This window comes from Salvelinus namaycush, chromosome 1, assembly GCF_016432855.1.
Source record: "Salvelinus namaycush isolate Seneca chromosome 1, SaNama_1.0, whole genome shotgun sequence".
NCBI lineage: Eukaryota > Metazoa > Chordata > Actinopteri > Salmoniformes > Salmonidae > Salvelinus > Salvelinus namaycush.
Window position 1 is genome coordinate 65,380,957 of NC_052307.1, and position 19,134 is coordinate 65,400,090.

At 42.9% G+C, this 19,134-nt stretch overlaps 1 pseudogene; it reads left to right on the plus strand.

The window, feature by feature from the left end:
- The first annotated feature begins 8,432 nt into the window (after positions 1 to 8,432).
- Positions 8,433 to 15,994, plus strand: LOC120052615 (annotated as a pseudogene).
- The last annotated feature ends 3,140 nt before the right edge of the window (positions 15,995 to 19,134 follow it).

Consider the following 19,134-nt stretch of genomic DNA (forward strand, 5'->3'; position numbering starts at 1 on the left):
AATGACTCGCTGTGATTTCAATGAGAGCTTGGTTGAAAATTGGCACCCCCAGAAAAAATACAAACAGGAAGTGGAACTTCTCAGGTTTTTGCCTGCCATGTGAGTTCTGTTATACTCACAGACATAATTCAAACAGTTTTAGAAACTTCAGAGTGTTTTCTATCCAATATGAATAATAATATGCATATATTAGCAACTGGGAATGAGGAGCAGGCCGTTTAATATGGGCACCTCTGTGCACCTTTCATCCAAGCTACTCAATACTGCCCCTTCAGCCATAAGAAGATAAGTATGGAAACCTATACATAATTATTTTCACAATTTTGAGATGAAGAATTTTAACACAGCGAAAATAACTATACAATTAATATCCAAGATGGCCGCCATAATTCAATAAAGCAACTATAGTAGTCAGCCTTGAGAGCAACGTAGGTTATTAAATCATGTAACAACTATAAAAACAGACATTAACACGTGTATTTTTTTTATTCTAATGGACCCAGTTGAAAATTCAAGATGGCATATTTTTCAAGATGGCCGCCATTGAAACTTTAAAAGAGAGTAAAGGAGGCCACCCTTGCAGTGGAGGTTTCAGTGAGGAGGCACGCAAATGGATCCAGTGCAGTGCCCGTGATGAGGGCTTTATACGTGAAATCACAGCATCGAAGACTGTACACTATGTGCGTGTATGTACAACAAAATAACAAACAGGACATAGACTGGACAGGTAACATAAACTGGGGGAAAACTGAAAGTACATTTAAACATAGTAGCTCAAAAATTTGACCAGGCCTCAATCATGCCTGTAGACTGCTAGCATGGCACCGTACCTTTCTCTGGCCTAGACAAAAATTTCAAACATGGCATTCACCTGGACCATACCATTCTTAGCCAATCAGAAATCACTTGTAGAATTAACTTTAAAAAAGGCATGAAATACACAATAAACATATTCCAGCAATAATCAACCATTCCTAAATACATATACACTTCAATCATAGTGTTTCAACAAGCATGAAGCATATATCACTAAATACATGTGCATTTCATTCAGATAGGTCCGGCCGACCATATAAGTAGGTCCGGACAGATAGGCCATGCCAGATAGGTCCTTTTGGATAAGTAAGTCCAGCCAGAAAGGTCCGGTTGGCCGGCCAGCCGGACGGCCAGATAGGTCAGGGCGACCAGATAGGTAGGTCCGGCCAGATAGATCAGACTGGCTAGATAGGTCATTCCGGTCAGATAAGTAGGTTCGGCTGGCCGGCCAGATAGGTAGGCCAAGTTGGCCGGCAGGCCAGATAGGTATGTTCGGCCGACCGGCCAGCCAGATAGATCCGGCTGACCAGATAGGTAGGTTTGTCCGGACGGCTATTTCAGCACCCGTTGCTGACAGGCGTATAAAATCGAGCGCACAGTCATGCAATGTCCATAGACAAACATTGGCAGTAGAAAGACTTTCAACGTGGCACCGTCATAGGAAAGTCAGTTCATAACATGTCTACCCTACTAGAGCTTCCCCAGTCAACTGTAATTGCTGTTATTGTGAAGAGGAGCGACATCAGCTCAGCTGCGAAGTGGTAGGCCACCCAAGCTCACAGAATGGGACCGCCGAGTGCTGAAGCTCGTAGCGAGTAAAAATTGTCTGTCCTCGTTTGCAACACTCACTACCGAGTTCCAAACTGCCTCTGGAAGCAACGTCAACACAAGATCTGTTCGTCAGGAGCTTCATGAAACAGATTTCCATGGCCGAGCAGCCGCACACAAGGCAAAGATCACCATGCGCAATGCCAAGCGTCGGCTGAAGTGGTGTAAAGCTCGTCGCCATTGGACTCTGGAGCAGTGGAAATGTGCTCTCTGGAGTGATGAATCATGCTTCACCATCTGGTAGTCCAACGGACAAATCTTGGTTTGACGGACGCCAATAAAACGCTACCTGCCCCTATGCATAGTGCCAAATGTAAAGTTTTGCGGAGGAGGGATAATGGTCTGGGGCTGTTTGTCATGGTTCGGGATAGGCCCCTTACTTCCAGTGAAGGTCAATCTTAACGCAACAGCATACAATGACATTCTAGACGATTCTGTGCTTCCAACTTTGTGGCAACAGTTTGGGGAAGGCCCTTTCCTGTTTCAGCATGACAATGCCACCAGGCACAAAACGAGGTCCATACAGAAATGGTTTGTCGAGATCGGTGTGAAATAACTTTTTAAAATTGTTTTTATTTAACCTTTATTTAATTAGGCAAGTCAGTTAAGAACAAATTCTTATTTACAATGATGGCCTAAACTTGACTGGACTGCACAGAGCCCTGACCTAAACCCCATCGAACACCTTTGGGATGAATTGGAACGCTGACTGCGAGCTAGGCCTAATTGCCTAACATCAGTGCCTGACCTCACGAGTGCACTTGTGACTGAATGGAAGCAAGTCCCCAAAGCAATGTCCAACATGCATTGAAAAGCCTTCCCAGAAGAGTGGAGGCTGTTATAGCAGCAAAGGGGGGGACAAACTCCATATTACTGCCCATGATTTAGGAATGATATGTTTGATGAGTAGGTGTCCACATACTTTTGGCCACGTAGTGTATGCAGGGACAGCTAGTAGAGCTTAATTGCAAATCACATGTTCATCATCATAAAGGCTGGAGTGAACTGTATGGAACAGTATCAGATGGAAACATAAATAATACAAAAAGACATAATAATTTATGTCCATTAGACATATTAATATGCAAATAGTATTGTCTTAGTGCCTTCAGAAAGTATTCACACCCATTGTCTTTTTCAGATTTTGTTGTGTTACAGCCTGAATTTAAAATGAATTAAATGTTGTGTCACTGGCCTACACACAGTGGCCCATAATGACAAAGTGGATTTTTTTTTAAACGAATTAATAAAAAATGAAAAGCTGAAATGTCTTCAGTCAATAAGTATTCAACCCCTTTGCTATGGCTAGTCTAAATAAGTTCAGGAGTAAAAACAAGCCACATAATAAGTTGCATGGACTCACTCTGTGTGCAATAATATAGTTTAACATGATTTTTGAATGACTACCTCGTCTCTGTAACCCACACACACACAATTATCTGTAAGGTCCCTAGGGTCGAGCAGTGAATTTCAAACACTGATTCAACCACAAAGACCAGGGAGGTTTCCGCCTCGCAAAGAATGGCACCTATTGGTAGATGGGTCAAATAAAAAAGCAGACAATGAATATCCATTTGAGCATGGTGAAGTTATTAATTACACTTTGGATGGTGTATCACTGTCATGCCTTGACCTTAGAGATCCTTTTAATTCTCTATTTGGTTAGGTCAGGGTGTGACTAGGGTGGGCAATCTATGTTTTCTATTTCTTTGTTGGCCTGGTATGGTTCCCAATCAGAGGAAGCTGTCTATCGTCGTCTCTGATTGGGGATCATACTTAGGCAGCCTTTTTTCCACCTGTAGAGTGCGGGATCTTGTTTTTGTACTGTTGCTTTCCAGCCCTACAGAGAACTGAGTGTTTTGTATTTGTTGTTTTTCGGTGTCATCAATAAAAGAAAGATGTACGCCTACCACGCTGTACCTTGGTCTACTCCTTCCATCGACGAGTGTAACAATCACTTTGGATGGTGTATTGGATGGTGACACCTACTCCCGTTGCCTGCTGCACTACTGCACTGCTGCTTGGATTCCAGCTGGCGATCTGTTCACTGTCTGCCCTGGTTGTCTCACCCTATCTGGTACAGGTACTCCCACCACACCCCCTTCCTCTCTCCCGAGCTTTCGCTCATCTCCAGGCACTGTTGGGGTGAGTGACTCTGAACTTACAATGGCTAGCCCCAAGTCGTTAACACTAGAAGCTTATTACCTAAAATGGATCAATTGAAAGTGTGGGTTCACAGCTCCAATCCAGATGTGTTGGTCATTACTGAGACGTGGTTAAGGAAGAGTGTTTTTAATACTGATGTTAACCTTTTTGGTTATAACCTTTCTGGTTATATCCTTTTTCAGCAAGACAGATCTTCCAAAGGTGGGGGTGTGGCAATCTTTACCAAGGATCACCTTCAGTGCTCGGTTGTCTCCACCAAGTCTGTCCCCAAACAATTTGATTTGCTGGTTTTGAGTATTAAACTTTCAAATAGCTCTTTGTTGACTGTTGCTAGGTACTATCGTCCTCCATCAGCACCGGCCTGTACCCTACCTGCCCTAAGCTCTCTCCTGGCCCCTTACACTAAGTCTGAATTTGTCTTGCTAGGTGACCTAAAGTGGGACATGCTTAAACCACCTGACCAAGTCCTAAAGCAATGGGACTCCCTAAATCTTTCTCAGATTATTACCAATCCCACAAGGTATGACTCCAAACACCCAGAAAAGGCTACTCTTCTTGATGTTATCCTCACAAATAAACCTGATAGGTATCAGTCTGGTGTTTTCTGTAATGACCTTAGTGATCACTGTTTTACAGCCTGTGTTCGTAATGGCTGCTCAGTGAAACGACCTGTCTTGATTTGTCATAGACGCTTGCTAAAAAACTTTAATGAGCAAGCCTTCCTTCATGAACTGGCCTCTGTAAAATGGTATAGAATCAGCTTGATCTGTCACGCTGGTATAAAGGATTTGGAGACAGGCGCAGGAATACACAATAGGGTTTTTTAATACACCCAAAACAAACACGTATACAAAAACACTGAGCTGTACCCAAACAAAAGAGCGAGGGTAAACCTCGTTGAACGATACGGGAGGATACCATAATACACAATATATAAAGCACGCAGCATAATAGCTGCATCAACACATAGGTACTCACACGACCAACAAACATGGGAACAATAATCACACAGGACAATGGTGAACAAAGGGCACACTTATACAATTACTAATCAAAGGGAATAGGGACCAGGTGTGCGTAATGACAGTTCCGGAGGGATCCGTGACATGATCCCCTCTGTCGAAGACGCTTGGACCTTCTTTTTCCCCCGATTATTTTCAGTGGTATTGTTAAAACTTCTTGTCAATAAGGGGGCGCTATTTTCACTTTGGAAGAAATCGTGCCCAATTTAAACGGCCTCGTACTCTTTTCTAGATCATACAATATGCATATTATTATTACTATTGGATAGAAAACACTCAAGTTTCTAAAACTGTTTGAATTATATCTGTGAGTGAAACAGAACTCATTTGGCAGCAAACTTCCAGACAGGAAGTGAAAAATCTGAAAACGAGACTCTGTTCCAGGGCCTGCCTATTCAATTGCCTTATATTTATCGATATGCATGCACTGCATACGCCTTCCACTAGATGTCAACAGGCAGTGGAAGGTGGAATGGGGTGTCTAGCTTGATCTGAGGTCGAACAAGAGCTCTTGGAATGACGTGTCCAGAATTTCCTTTGTCTACCAAGGCGCGGGAAGCACCTCCATATTGTCTTATGATAAGCGTTCGGTATACACGGCTAATATCTCCGGCTCTGATTTTATTTGATACATGTGATAATAACATCGTAAAGCAGGTTTTTTCAACCGAGTTCTATCAGTTTATTCAACGTTTATTTGGACTTTTGGGGATTTCCGTTCTTTGCGTCGAGAGAATATGGGAACGTTATCAACCTTGGCTAGCCTTGTGGAGCGAATTCGACAGAAGAAAATGACATTCTAAAACCAAACAACAATTTATTCTGGACCTAGGACTCCTTGTACAAGATTCTGATGGAAGCTCAGCAAAAGTAAGAACAATTTATGATGTTATTTCGTATTTCTGTGGAAAATGTTATTTCTATTCTCTGCCGTTTTGGCGGGCGCTGTCTCGCAATAACGCAAGCTGTTTGTTATGATAAAGTTATTTTTAAAAATCTAACACGGCGGTTGCATTAAGAACCAGTGTATCTTTAATTTGCTGTCCAACATGTATTTTTTAGTAAAGTTTATGATGAGTTCTTTGGTCAGATTAGGTGAGTGTCCAAAATATATCTCCTGACATTCTGGGGAAATGTTGCTACATTTTCACAATGTATAACCACGGTTTGCAGCTCTAAATATGCACATTTTTGAACAAAACATAAGTGTATTGTATAACCTGATGTTATAAGACTGTCATCTGATGAAGTTGTCCAAGGTTAGTGATTAATTTTATATCTTTTGCTGGTTTTTGCGATAGCTACCTTTTGCTGCTAATAAATGCATTTGTGTGTTTGGCTATTGTGGTAAGCTAATATAATGCTATATTGTGTTTTCGCTGTAAAACACTTAAAAAATCGGAAATATTGGCTGGATTCACAAGATGTTTGTCTTTCATTTGCTGTACATCATGTATTTTTCATAAATGTTTCATGATGAGTATTTAGGTATTTCACGTTGCTCTCTGTAATTATTCTGGCTGCTTTGGTGATATTTTTGATGGCAGCTGCAATGTAAAACTATGATTTATACCTCAAATATGCACATTTTCGAACAAAACATAAATTTATTGTATAACATGTTATAAGACTGTCATCTGATGAAGTTGTTTCTTGGTTAGTTACTAATTATATCTATATTTGGTCGGTTTTGTGATAGCTACCTATGCGGTAGAAACATGGTGAAAATATGCGGTTGAGTCTTTGGCTATTGTGGTTAGCTAATAGGAATACATATTGTGTTTTAGCTTTAAAACATTTTAAAAATCGGAAACGATGGCTGGATTCACAAGATGTTTATCTTTCATTTGCTGTATTGGACTTGTGATTTCATGATATTTATATGCTATTATTTACTTGTGGCGCTATGCTAGGCTATGCTAGTCAGCTTTTACTGATGAGGATGCTCCCGGATTCGGGATGGGTGTTAAGTAAAGGTTAACAAACCTGCCTCCAAAGAAAATGAGAATTAAAAACAAGTTCAGCCCCTGGTTTGACCGTGATCTTGCAGAGTTACTCCACCTCAAGAATTGCATTTGGAGAAAGGCTCGGCACACGCATACTCATGCTGACCGGCTCTCGTTCAGGCAAATGAGAAATAAGTGCACTCAGGCGATCCGGAAGGCCAAAGTTAGTTACTTTAAGGAGCAGTTCTCTCCTGGAGAATAAACCCTCCTCCTCACAGCTGCCCATGTCCCTTAAACTTGATGATGTGGTCGTTCCTGACAAGAAGCACATGGCTGAGCTCTTTAATCACCACTTCATTAAGTCAGGATTCCTATTTGACTCAGCCATGCCTCCTTGCCTGTCCAACATTTCCTCATATCCCACCCCTTCTAATGCGACTATTTCCAATGCTTCTCCCTGTTTTTTTCGCCTGGCCCGCAACAACGTTTCTCCCTGCTGGCAGTCACTGAGTCCGAGGTGCTAAAGGAGCTCCTGAAACTTGACCCCAAAGAAACATCTGGGTCAGATGGTTTTGATCCTTTCTTCTTTAAGGTTGCTGCCCCTATCATCGCCAAGGCTATCTCCAACCTTTTTAACCTGTCTCTCCTTTCTTGGGAGGTTCCCATTGCTTGTAAGGCAGCCACATTTCTGCCTTCATTTAAAGAGGGAGATCAAGCTGATCCTAACTGTTATAGGCCTATTTCTATTTGTCCTGTTTATCAAAAGTGTTGGAAAAACTTGTCAATAATCAATTGACTGGCTTTCTCTCAACGAGTGCAGTGTATAAAGTCAGAAAAGCTGCTGTCTCAGCCACTGCCTGTCACCAAGGGAGTACCCCAAGGCTCAATCCTACGCCCCACGCTCTTCTCAATTTCCATCAACAACATAGCTCAGGCAGTAGGAAGCTCTCTCCTCCATTTATATGCAGATGATACAGTCTTATACTCAGCTGGCCCCTCCCCGGATTTTCTATTAAATGTCTTACAACAAAGCTTTCTAAGTGTCCAACAAGCTTTCTCAAAAGATTGGCGAATCGGGGTGATAGGAAGCTGGACTTCCGTAGATTCAAATGACATGTAGATCAAGTTGATGATTTGTCCAAACCGCAGAAACAAAAAACTAGAAACCCATCTCCAAGTTGTAAAATTAGCAGAGAACGACGATGCTGAACGCGGCATGTACTAGCTCAAGTTACAATGAAATAATGAATTTCCAGTAACAGCATGATCAAATACAAGTTAACAAAGGTAATACCAACACAATGATGAACACTGCTGCGTATTGTAATGTCATGATAGTGAGAATTATGTTTTTAACATTGATTAAGTAGTATCCTCTTGAGTGAAGTTGTATTTTCCTGCGTTCTAAGAGCAGTGTATGAACTACATATATATTTATTTTTTGTGGCCTCTTGGGCCCCCCACAGGCCTGGGCTAAGGGGCTTTAGGTAAGCCCTTGCATTAAACCGGCCCTGGCCCTCAAGCCAGTCCGCGTGCTGCACTATTGTCAATCCACCCCGTCACTTCACCCCCATTTTTCAAACCGAAACCTGTATCACTTCGCATCAGGACAGCGAGAGAAATAAATCTAACAATTTCCTCAACCGCCGCCGACATGTCATCCACCAGCGAGAGCAGGTACGATAAATAAACAACTACATGATATTATGCTCGGTCAGAAGGAACAAACCTTCATCTATCACCTCATAAACTTGTTTCGCCTATTCGAATTAACCATTAACTCGGGCATAACCAGATCATTGCCATAGTAACGGCGATCATTCCTGGTAGAGAATTTGAGATTGCAGTGAGAAAGCGCAAGAGTTATGTGGCGGCAGTAGCTCTCGTTTCTGATAACGCCCCCGGTCAAAGTGACAGGTAGATAGCCAAAACGTCCTTCCCATATGATTCAAGGTGGATGGAATGAAATAGACTACAGATAGCCAGTTTGAATTCGATGAGAGCTTGCCTATATTGCACACAATAAAACAACGCTGCAGCCAAAACACTGCAGGCTATGCGGGCACAAGATTAGGCTATACACCTATTCTCTTAGAAAAAGGGTTTCAAATGTGTTCTTCGGGTGACCCAATAGGCAGTGGTGTAAAAATACTTAAATGTACTACTTAAGTTGTTTTTTGTGGTATCTGTACTTTACTATATATTTTTGCCAACTTTTACACCGCTACATTCTTAAAGAAAATAATGTAGGCAACTTTTTACTCCACACATTTCCCTGGCACCCAATGGTACTCAATGCATTTCGAATGCTTAGCAGGACAGGAAAATGGTCCAATTCACACAATTATCAAGAGAACACCCTGATCATCCCTACTGCTTCTGATCTGGCAGACTCACTAAACACAAATGCTTCATGTGTAAATGATATCTGAGTGTTAGTGTGCCCCTGGCTATCCATAAATTAAAATAACAAGAAAATTATGCTGTCTGGTTTGCCTAATATAAGGAATGTGAAATAACTTATACTTTTACTTTTTATACTTACGTATATTTTTGCAATTACATTTACTTTTGATACTTAAGTATATATATTTAAAAAAATACTTGTAGACTTTTACTCAAGTAGTATTTTACTGGGTCATTTTCTATTAAGGTATATTTACTTTTATTCAAGTATGATAATTGGGTACTTTTTCCACCACTGTCCCTTGCTGGTTCCAGGTAAAACCCTTTTGGTTCCAGGTAGAACCATTTTGGGTTCCATGTAGAACCCTCTGTAGAAAGGGTTCTACCTGGAAGCCAAAACGGTTCTACCTGGAACCAACAAGGGTTCTCTTATGGGGACAGCTGAATAACCCTTTTAGGTTCTGGATAGCATGTTTCTTTCTTAGTGTAGGCATGGGTTTCATTTAAGAGCTCTATACACCGAGAGAGAGGAAGATCATTCACTTCTTATGGCTGCAGGGGAAGTATTGAGTAGCTTGGATGAAAGGTGCACAGAGGTGCCCATAGTAAACTGCCTGCTCCTAAGTACCATTTGCTAATATATGCATATTATTATTTGTATTGGATAGAAAACACTCTGAAGTTTCTAAAACTGTTTGAATGATGTCTGTGAGTATAACAGAACTCATATGGCAGGCAAAAACCTGAGAAAAAATCCAAACAGGAAGTGGGAATTCTGAGGTTGGTAGATTTTCAACACAGCCCCTATTGAACAAACAGTGGGATATGGATGAGTTTGCACTTCCTATGGCTTCCACTAGATGTCAACAGTCTGTAGAACCTTGTCTGATGCCTCTACTGTGAAGTGGGGCCGAAGGAGACAGGAAATAGTCAGGTCTACCATGACCTGGCCATGCTCTGACCATGTGCGTTCACATGAGGGAGCTCTGTTCCATCGCATATCTGAAGTCAATGTAATTCTCCGGTTGGAACGTTACTGAAGATTTATGTTTAAAACAATCTAAAGATTGATTCAATACATCGTTTGACATGTTTCTACTGACTGTTACGGAACTTTTTGACATTTCGTCAGCTTTTAGTGAATGCGCTTTCTGACTCTGGATTTGTTTACCAAACACGCTAACAAAAATAGCTATTTGGACATAAATGATGGACATTACCGAACAAAACGAACATTTCTTGTGGGAGTCCTGGGAGTGCATTCCGATGAAGATCAGTAAAGGTAAGTGAAGATTTATAATGCTTTTTATGAGTTTTGTTGCCTGCACAATTTGGCGGGTAACTGTATGGCTTCCTTTTGTGGCTGAATGCTGTTCTCAGATTATTGAATATTGTGCTTTTGCCGTAAAGCTTTTTGAAATCTGACACAGCGGTTGCATTAAGAACAAGTGTATCTTTAATTCTATGTAAAACATGTATCTTTCATCAAAGTTTATGATGAGTATTTATGTTATTTGACGTGGCTCTCTGCAATTTCTCCAGATATTTTGGAGGCATTTTTGAATATGGCGCCAATGTAAACTGAGGTTTTTGGATATAAATATGAGCTTTATCGAACAAAACATATGTATTGTGTAACATGAAGTCCTATGAGTGTCATCTGATGAAGATCATCAAAGGTTAGTGATTTAATTTTATCTCTATTTCTGCTTTTTGTGACTCCTGTCTTTGGCTGGAGAAATTACTGTTTTTCTGTGATTTTTGCGGTGACCTAACATAATCGTTTGTGGTGCTTTCGCTGTAAAGCCTATTTGAAATCGGACACTTTGGTTGGATTAACAACAAGATTACCTTTAAAATGGTATAAGATACATGTATGTTTGAGGAATTTTAATTATGAGATTTCTGTTGTTTGAATTTGGCGCCCTGCACTTTCACTGGCTGTTGTCATATCATCCCGTTGTCGGGATTGCAGCCATAAGAAGTTTTAACCACACTGATTGCTCTCTTCAATGGCTTCTCATGTCAGAGAACTAGTCCACTCCATCCCCACAGACACTCACTCACTCACTCACTCACTCACTCACTCACTCACTCACTCACTCACTCACTCACTCACTCACTCACTCACTCACTCACTCACTCACTCACTCACTCACTCACTCACACACAAGCGCGTTTATCCCTGCTGGCTGACGAGGCCAGAGGGATGGGGGTTTACTTATGCATCCTAACCCTCCAATCAGGCTTCAGGGGCCACTTGTTGGAAGTGCATATGTGTGCATGCACACATTCACACATCACCACCCCTGCGTGTGTGTGTTGAGTATCGCATTTTGATGTGTGTGTAAGGGACTGCTTGCTTGCTGTGCTCCAGTGGATTTGCTTATGGAGGCTTCTCAGCCTGTGATTCATCACCATCCTGCCAAGTTACCCTGCCCAGGGCCTGAGCTAAACGCTCCACTGCAGAAGTGTGACACAACTGCATTTACACACCCCAAATCCTTCCCTTTGCCCCTAACCCTTCACTGTTGTCTCTGTCTTTCTTTCTTCTCCCTCTCTCTCTGTCTCTCTATCTCTCTCCATCTCGCAGATACACCTATGAGCAGTACAAGGAGACAGCTGATTGGCTGCTGGAGCGTACGCAGCACATGCCCAAGGTGACCATCTGTGGTTCTGGACTGGGAGGGCTGGCAGACTTACTGGAGAATAGTGTAGCCTTCCCTTATAAAGACATCCCTCACTTCCCTCAGAGCACAGGTACAGTATACACACACAAACTTGAAGACTTATCTCTGACACTGTGTTGTGAGTCTGTAGCTTAACATCTTCACCTCAAAGCACATGACTACATTGCATAATAAAGTTCTAAAGCCATGTCATCAATATTGGTCCCAGGTGACATCATTAATGAGGGATCATGGTGGGTAGATGGGGGGGTAGCTGGGTTGTTTTCCTACTCAGACCTAAGCTCTGGGGGACAGAGCTTAATCACCCCTCAGGGGGTAGGGGAACTGGCCCTGCCACTGAGACACACAGGGAGAGGCCCACCTACTAAACACACACACCAAACTCCACCATACTGCACACCAGGTAGACTGGTCTGTTAGTGCTTTGACCTGCAACTTGACCCCCTTTCCTCATCTGTCTCCCTTAATCCCATCCCATGCAGGGTAACATACGTGTGTGTGTTTGTGTGTGCGTGTTTGTGTGCAACACCTCGCCGGACCCAAATCTGGCAGGGAAGTTGGTGCATTTCAGTGTGAATGTGCCTGTGTACCACAAGCAGCCGGTGGCACCTTTAATTGTGGAGGACAGACTCATAGTAATGGCTGGAACGGAATGATGGAATGGTATCAAACACATCAAACACATGGTTTCCATGTTGTTGATACCATTCCATTCACTCCATTCCAGCCATTATTGTGAGCTTTCTTCCCCCCAGCAGCCTCCTGTGCTGTGCACGTGTCTCTCTGTCTCTCTGTCTCTCTGTTTGGGGAGCTGCAAGGGAAGGCCTGTGTTTGTATGCAGGGCAGGTTCCATTACTATGAGGGCTACAGCATTGCCATGGTTAGAATGCCTCTTCCGCTCTGAAACATAATGCAACGCACATACCATGCTGTGTATGCTATGCTTTCCATAAAAAGTATTTTGAAGACAAATTGCTGTAAAATAAAGACGTGCAATAAACATATGCAACTGATACTGTCTAAGCAGGACCTAAGCTTGTTACATAGTACTGTATTTGATTCTGCTGTGTCACTGTCCAACATGAAGCTCCTAGTGTCACGACTTCCGCTGTCACGACTTCCGCCGAAGTCGGCTCCTCTCCTTGTTTGGGCGGCGTTCGGCGGTTGACGTCACCGGCTTTCTAGCCATCGCCGCTCCATTTTTCACGTATCCATTTTTTTGTCTTGTTCCCTGCACACCTGGTTTTCATTCCATTTCATATGTATTTATTCCTCTGTTCCCCATCATATCTTTGTGTAAGATTGTTTGTGTTACGTGTATTTGATATTGTGGATATTGTTACGTGCATTACTTTTTGTCTGTGTTTTGGGCACATTATATGTTATTTTGTGCTGTCATTTTGACCGGAATAAAAAGTGTGCTTGTTCACTACACTCTGCTCTGCTGCACCTGACTTCGCCTCCGATACACACTCCTAACATCCGCCGAAGTTGGTCCCTCTCCTTGTTCGGGCGGCGTTCGGCGGTCGAAGTCACCGACCTTCTAGCCATCGCTGATCCACTTTTCATTTTCCGTTGGTTTTGTCTTGTCTTCCATCACACCTGGTTCCAATTCCATAAATTACATGTTGTGTATTTAATCCTCTGTTCCCCCTCATGTCCTTGTCGGTAATTGTTTCTTGTAGTGCTTATGCACGGTATGCTGGTATTTACCGGGTTTTGTTTGACTCATTGTGTTGTTCTGTTGATGGTGGTTTATGGATATTAAACAACACTGTTGTAAATCAGTTTTCGCTCTCCTGCACCTGACTTCTCTGCCTTCAGTATGCACCTCACTACACCTAGACTTCTCTGCCTTCAGTATGCACCTCACTACACCTAGACTACTCTGACCACAGGGCTGGCAGATGACATTATAGTTGGGACAGCAGTGAGCTGCTGAGTCCTAAGTAAAGACAGCTGATTAATGTGATGATGCTCTCTGTCACTCTAAGACACTGTAATGATTTAGGCCACTCTGACTGCTGAAGTCATGTGTGTTTATATATACTGTATATTCTGTGTGTTGTGCAGGTGACATACCCGGTGCGTGTGTTTACTCTGCTTGGGGTGGAGGCATTGTTAGTGACCAACACTGCAGGAGGACTGAGCCCTAAGTTCAATGTTAGTGACATCATGTTGATCGGAGACCACATCAATATGCCAGGCCTGGCCGGGTACAACCCTCTGAGGGGACACAACGATGACAGGTGAGACACCTAAACTTTGAGACAGTCAAACAGATGCCTTTGATCTTCAGTGAGCCACCCAAACACTGAGGCAAAATGACCATAAATGACACCATATTCTATGGGGTTCTATCCTATGCACTTTCTACTGTATTGGGAATAGAGTGTCATTTGAGATTTGTCATGTTTGAGTCGGAACTAGCAATTCAAGTGCCTCTAAGCAGTCATCGCTAAGCCACTGATAATGAGATGTCGATAACCTAAGTGGAGTTATTACGATAATGAGTCATTTAGCTGTGATGAGCTCTTTTACCATCATTAGGTGCTTTGATTGTTGAAGGGATGTGTGGACTTTAAAAAAGTACACTTTGGCATGTGAGGTTTTGGGGTGTATGTTTGAGAGGGTTCATTCAGTGTGTGTGTGTTAACTCTAATGTTCTGTGTGTGTGTGTGGCAGAGAGCAAGATTCTGCTAAGCCTGGGGGCAGATGCTGTGGGTGATTACAAGACACTGATTTATGGTCAGCTTTCAGATCTGTGCCAAAGGGCATCTTGTACCTTCAGGGAGCACATCGGGCCTCTGATGTGTATACTGTCTTCTGACTGAGAAAATGGAGAAGGCTCTCCCCAAGAGCACTCTTATCTGAAAGAGAGCAACGCGGCTCTAAATATTTTACTAGTTTGTGACTCACTGACGCCGGCCCTCGGTTAGAGGGGAATAAAGCAGCCCAAGAATGAACACACAGGAACTTTATTTAAACACACTGAGGAAGATGAATATGGGGATGCATATGGTAATGTACATGGGGATGAAAAGTTGGAGAGGTAGTGGATTTTGGACACGCACACCATCCCACAAGTCCAGAGATATTATTGAGTCCAGTTGTTGATGGGCAGAGACAGAGATGTCTGTCACTGCTTGAGGGATACTACAAGTTTTGTGCGACCTGTATAGTCAAGAGGATGGGCAAATGTCCGGCCCCCTACTTACCTCCCTAGCAACCAACCAAGGCACATCTCACACAGGTCAGGGAGAGTTTGAGAGGCAGGTTTATGGTGCCCCCTAGACTCTCAGGCTCCAGTTGTGGGTGATGGGGAGTGGAGTGTGAAGCTCAGGGTTGTGAGGTGCTAATACCAGTCACTGGAATTTGTAATACTATCTAACCAATGACACAATCAATAAAACACAGACGCACACATACACACACACACAGAGGTGCATGCAGCTAGAAACAAACTAACAGATGTTAATAACAGAAAACGTCAGGTGCTCCTCTCTCTCAAACACACAACATCAGGTGACATCCCACTGGGCACATACTGGCTGAATCAACAGTGTTTCCATGTAATTTTAATGTAACCAACATGGAATAGATGTTGAATTGACTTCTAGGCCCAGTGGGATATCTATGCTAATGTGGTCAGCTTCAGGGGTCACAGTTCAATTGATCTGAACTCTGAGTGTTGTCAGTTAGAGGGTAACAGGTTGACAGGGAGGAAGCTGTACATGTTATCCTTTGACATTACTCATTTTCTAGGTCTCCCCTTCCCCCGATCTTTCCCTTCCCCTCTTTATCCCCTGTCTTCACACACCCACGCCCTCCTATATCACTTTCTCTCTCTCCCTCTGTCTCCCTCTGACCTCTCCCTTTTATCTCTGTCTTGCTCCCTGTCTCTCGCTCCCTCTCACTCAGGTATGAGTACAGTGCCAGAAGTGATAGTGGCTCGTCACAGTGGTCTGCGTGTGTTTGGCCTGTCTCTCATCACCAACCACGTGATGTCAGAGTATGGCAGCCAGGACCGCGTCAACCATGAGGAGGTGCTGGAAATCACCCAGCGACGCAAAAACAGGACCTGCAGAAACTCATCATCAACCGCCTGGCCCGAATATAGATACACACACTATCTGGTAGTTTTTATTGAACATCACTAAGGGCAGCTTGAATCCGAGAGGAACGAGTGTATCTGATTCCACACACTGTATCCAAATCAGTATTTGTGAGTTTAGATGTTTACAGCGCTACTTTACACACACCACTCTGTGAGAAACTGAGTTTACTTCTCCAGAGAGCCATGTTGATATGTGCAGATGTGTGTGACTGAGTTATTAATATGTGCCTGAGAGAGAGAGGACTTGGAATACAGTGTACTCAACTCCACCTTATTATTGTCCACAACTGATTATTCTTTCTTAAGTAATATCTTATTTTCTTGAAAAAGCTGACACTGATATTCCATTCAGTCCAAAGTCATTTTTGTAACTATCTTTGTAAAAATAAATGATTATATTATAGCACTGTTATCAGTTATAGTACTGACAGTATGGACAGTTTTAATTTATTAATATAAAAGTTTATTATTCTACAAACATAATGTATCTTTCTGCTTACTTGCTGTTCTTGCCTTGCTTATAACCCTGCATCTCTTCTGAAAACTCTTGTGAAATTAAAGGCACCGTTCCGATCATGTGTCTACCTCTATGTTCAACTGCCTTTATATTCATCAATCTATTAATCAAATGGTCTGGGAAGTTAAACCAATATTGCTTCTCTGATCATGCTACATCGAAAGAGAGGGAATGGAGGAAGAGTGGGAATGGAGAGATGCTAGAATAAGTCTCATTAATCCAACCAGGTGTTGAATGTTGTGGTGAAACTACAGAAGACAAGAAAGGTATCATCATCAATAACATGGATCAATAACCAAATGGAGAGAGGGATGGAGTTGGAAGGATAGTGAGGGACTAGAGAGAAATGATGAAGGGAGAAAAGGAGATTTTTTCAGCTGCATAGAGGGGATGACTGGGGCAGGATCTACAGTAAGCAAAATGAACCTCTTGGTTTAGAATGAACACCCTGAACACCCATCCTAAACACACACATGCCTAATGGACACACACACGTCATGCATACTCTCATCCCATATAGCTCTACCTCAACTATGGTGTTTTTTTTTTGTTTATCCATTTCAGAAATGAAATTAAAATGGTCTGAAAAGCCTCTTAAACACCTGCCAACATCTTTATGCCCCCTCCCTCCACCATGTCCCCTATTGTGTTAAAATGTGCACATGATCTTTTATTAATATCTGTCACATTCTAGCCATTTCATCCTCACTCTAATTTGCATTTAAATGCTAAATATACAGATTTTTTTTTTTTTATGACATTACCCAGATTGAAAAATGACTTTCAAATGATCCATGGGGGGTGCAGTGAGAGTGGCATGCTAAAATAATACCCTCACATTCTTATCAGCAGATGTCCTCTTTTAAATGTAATGGCCTTTCTGAAGACCGGATGGTTAAATAAAGGGAGTAGGTCTGAGGGTCACTGTACAGTATGTGTGTTTGAGTCACTGTGTGTGTGGGTGCGTGCATACATGTGTGTGGGGACATTTTTGTGTTCAGGTGTATATTCACGTGAGAGCTGATCAGTGGTCCATCTACTCTAATTACTACACCCTACTCTCTCTTCTAATCTCTCTATCGCTCCCTCTCCCCCTCTCTCTCTCCTCTCCCCTATCTCCCCCCCTCTCTCCTCTCCCCCTCTCTCTCCTCTCCCCCTCTCTCTCTCCTCCCCCCTCTCTCTCCTCTCCCCTATCCCCCCCCCTCTCTCTCCTCTCCCCCTCTCTCTCCTCTCCCCAGAGAGATCAGAGCAGAGGGAAACACTCCTATATACACTGTCTGTAATTATTATTCATACAGTATAGATTTCACAACAGGGGTACACACACACACACACACACACACACACACACACACACACACACACACACACACACACACACACACACACACACACACACACACACACACACACACACACACACACACACACACTCATTCCCCACTCCCATTGCTTACTTAATTTCTATCTAAACAACACACATCACTGCTACGTGGAGATAAAATGCTTTTCTCTCTCCCTTTCCCCCTTCAAATTTCTCTCTCTCTCTCTTTCTCTCTCTCTCTCTCTCTCTCTCTCTCTCTCTCTCTCTCTCTCTCTCTCTCTCTCTCTCTCTCTCTCTCTCTCTCTCTCTCTCTCACACACACACACACACACACCCCTTCAAGCTTTATCAAAGCTGCTGGAGCCCCAAATAGAAAGAATGGGAGAAAAGTGAGAAGAAAATAGATAAAGGAGGAGTGGGGATATCCCCCATACCAGAGCCTAAAGAGGCTTTATCATATGGCAGTACAATATAGTTGTCCTACTGGGTGATATGATTTATGCCAGCTATGGGGTTGATTGGCCAAGGAGTCTAAGGAGAAACTTAAATCTAAACAGACCCTATAGAAGAGCTGGGCTTACTGCGAGGGAGATGAGGCAGTGAGAGAGGGATGCATGGATGGATGGGGGGAGAAAATAGGAGTAAATTAAGAATGGTGAGAGGGGGGATAGTACAGTCTTTTTTCAAAGTGATACTTGATACCTACAGTAAGATAAATAGTGAGGCATTTGGTAGAGCAGAGAGATAGATGCTGGAGTGACTCTGATACCCAAAATACTCCTTACTGGAGCATGTGCACACACACACACACACACACACACACACACACACACACACACACACACACACACACACACACACACACACACACACACACACACACACACACACACACACGCACGCACACACACACACACACACACACACACACACACACACACACACACACACACACACACACACACACACACACACACACACACACACACACACACACACACACACACACACACACACACTTAGTTGGATTACTCCTGTCTTCCTGAGGTGTTGGCCTGTTTGATGGAACAGACTATGTGATGGAATGCTTTGATGTAATTTTCGGCTCATGAGTGCAAGTATATGGGGTCTTTCTCTATATGATTCTATTTCCATAATTCCAATCAACACAGAGAACTGCCTCCAGAGCGAGGAGCCTGCATGGACAGTGCCATTGAGCATCCCTCATCCCTCTGAGAGGAGTGACTGAGAACCGATCAGCCTGTCACACTCCATGCAGGCTCAGAGCCGCTGCGCCCCCGT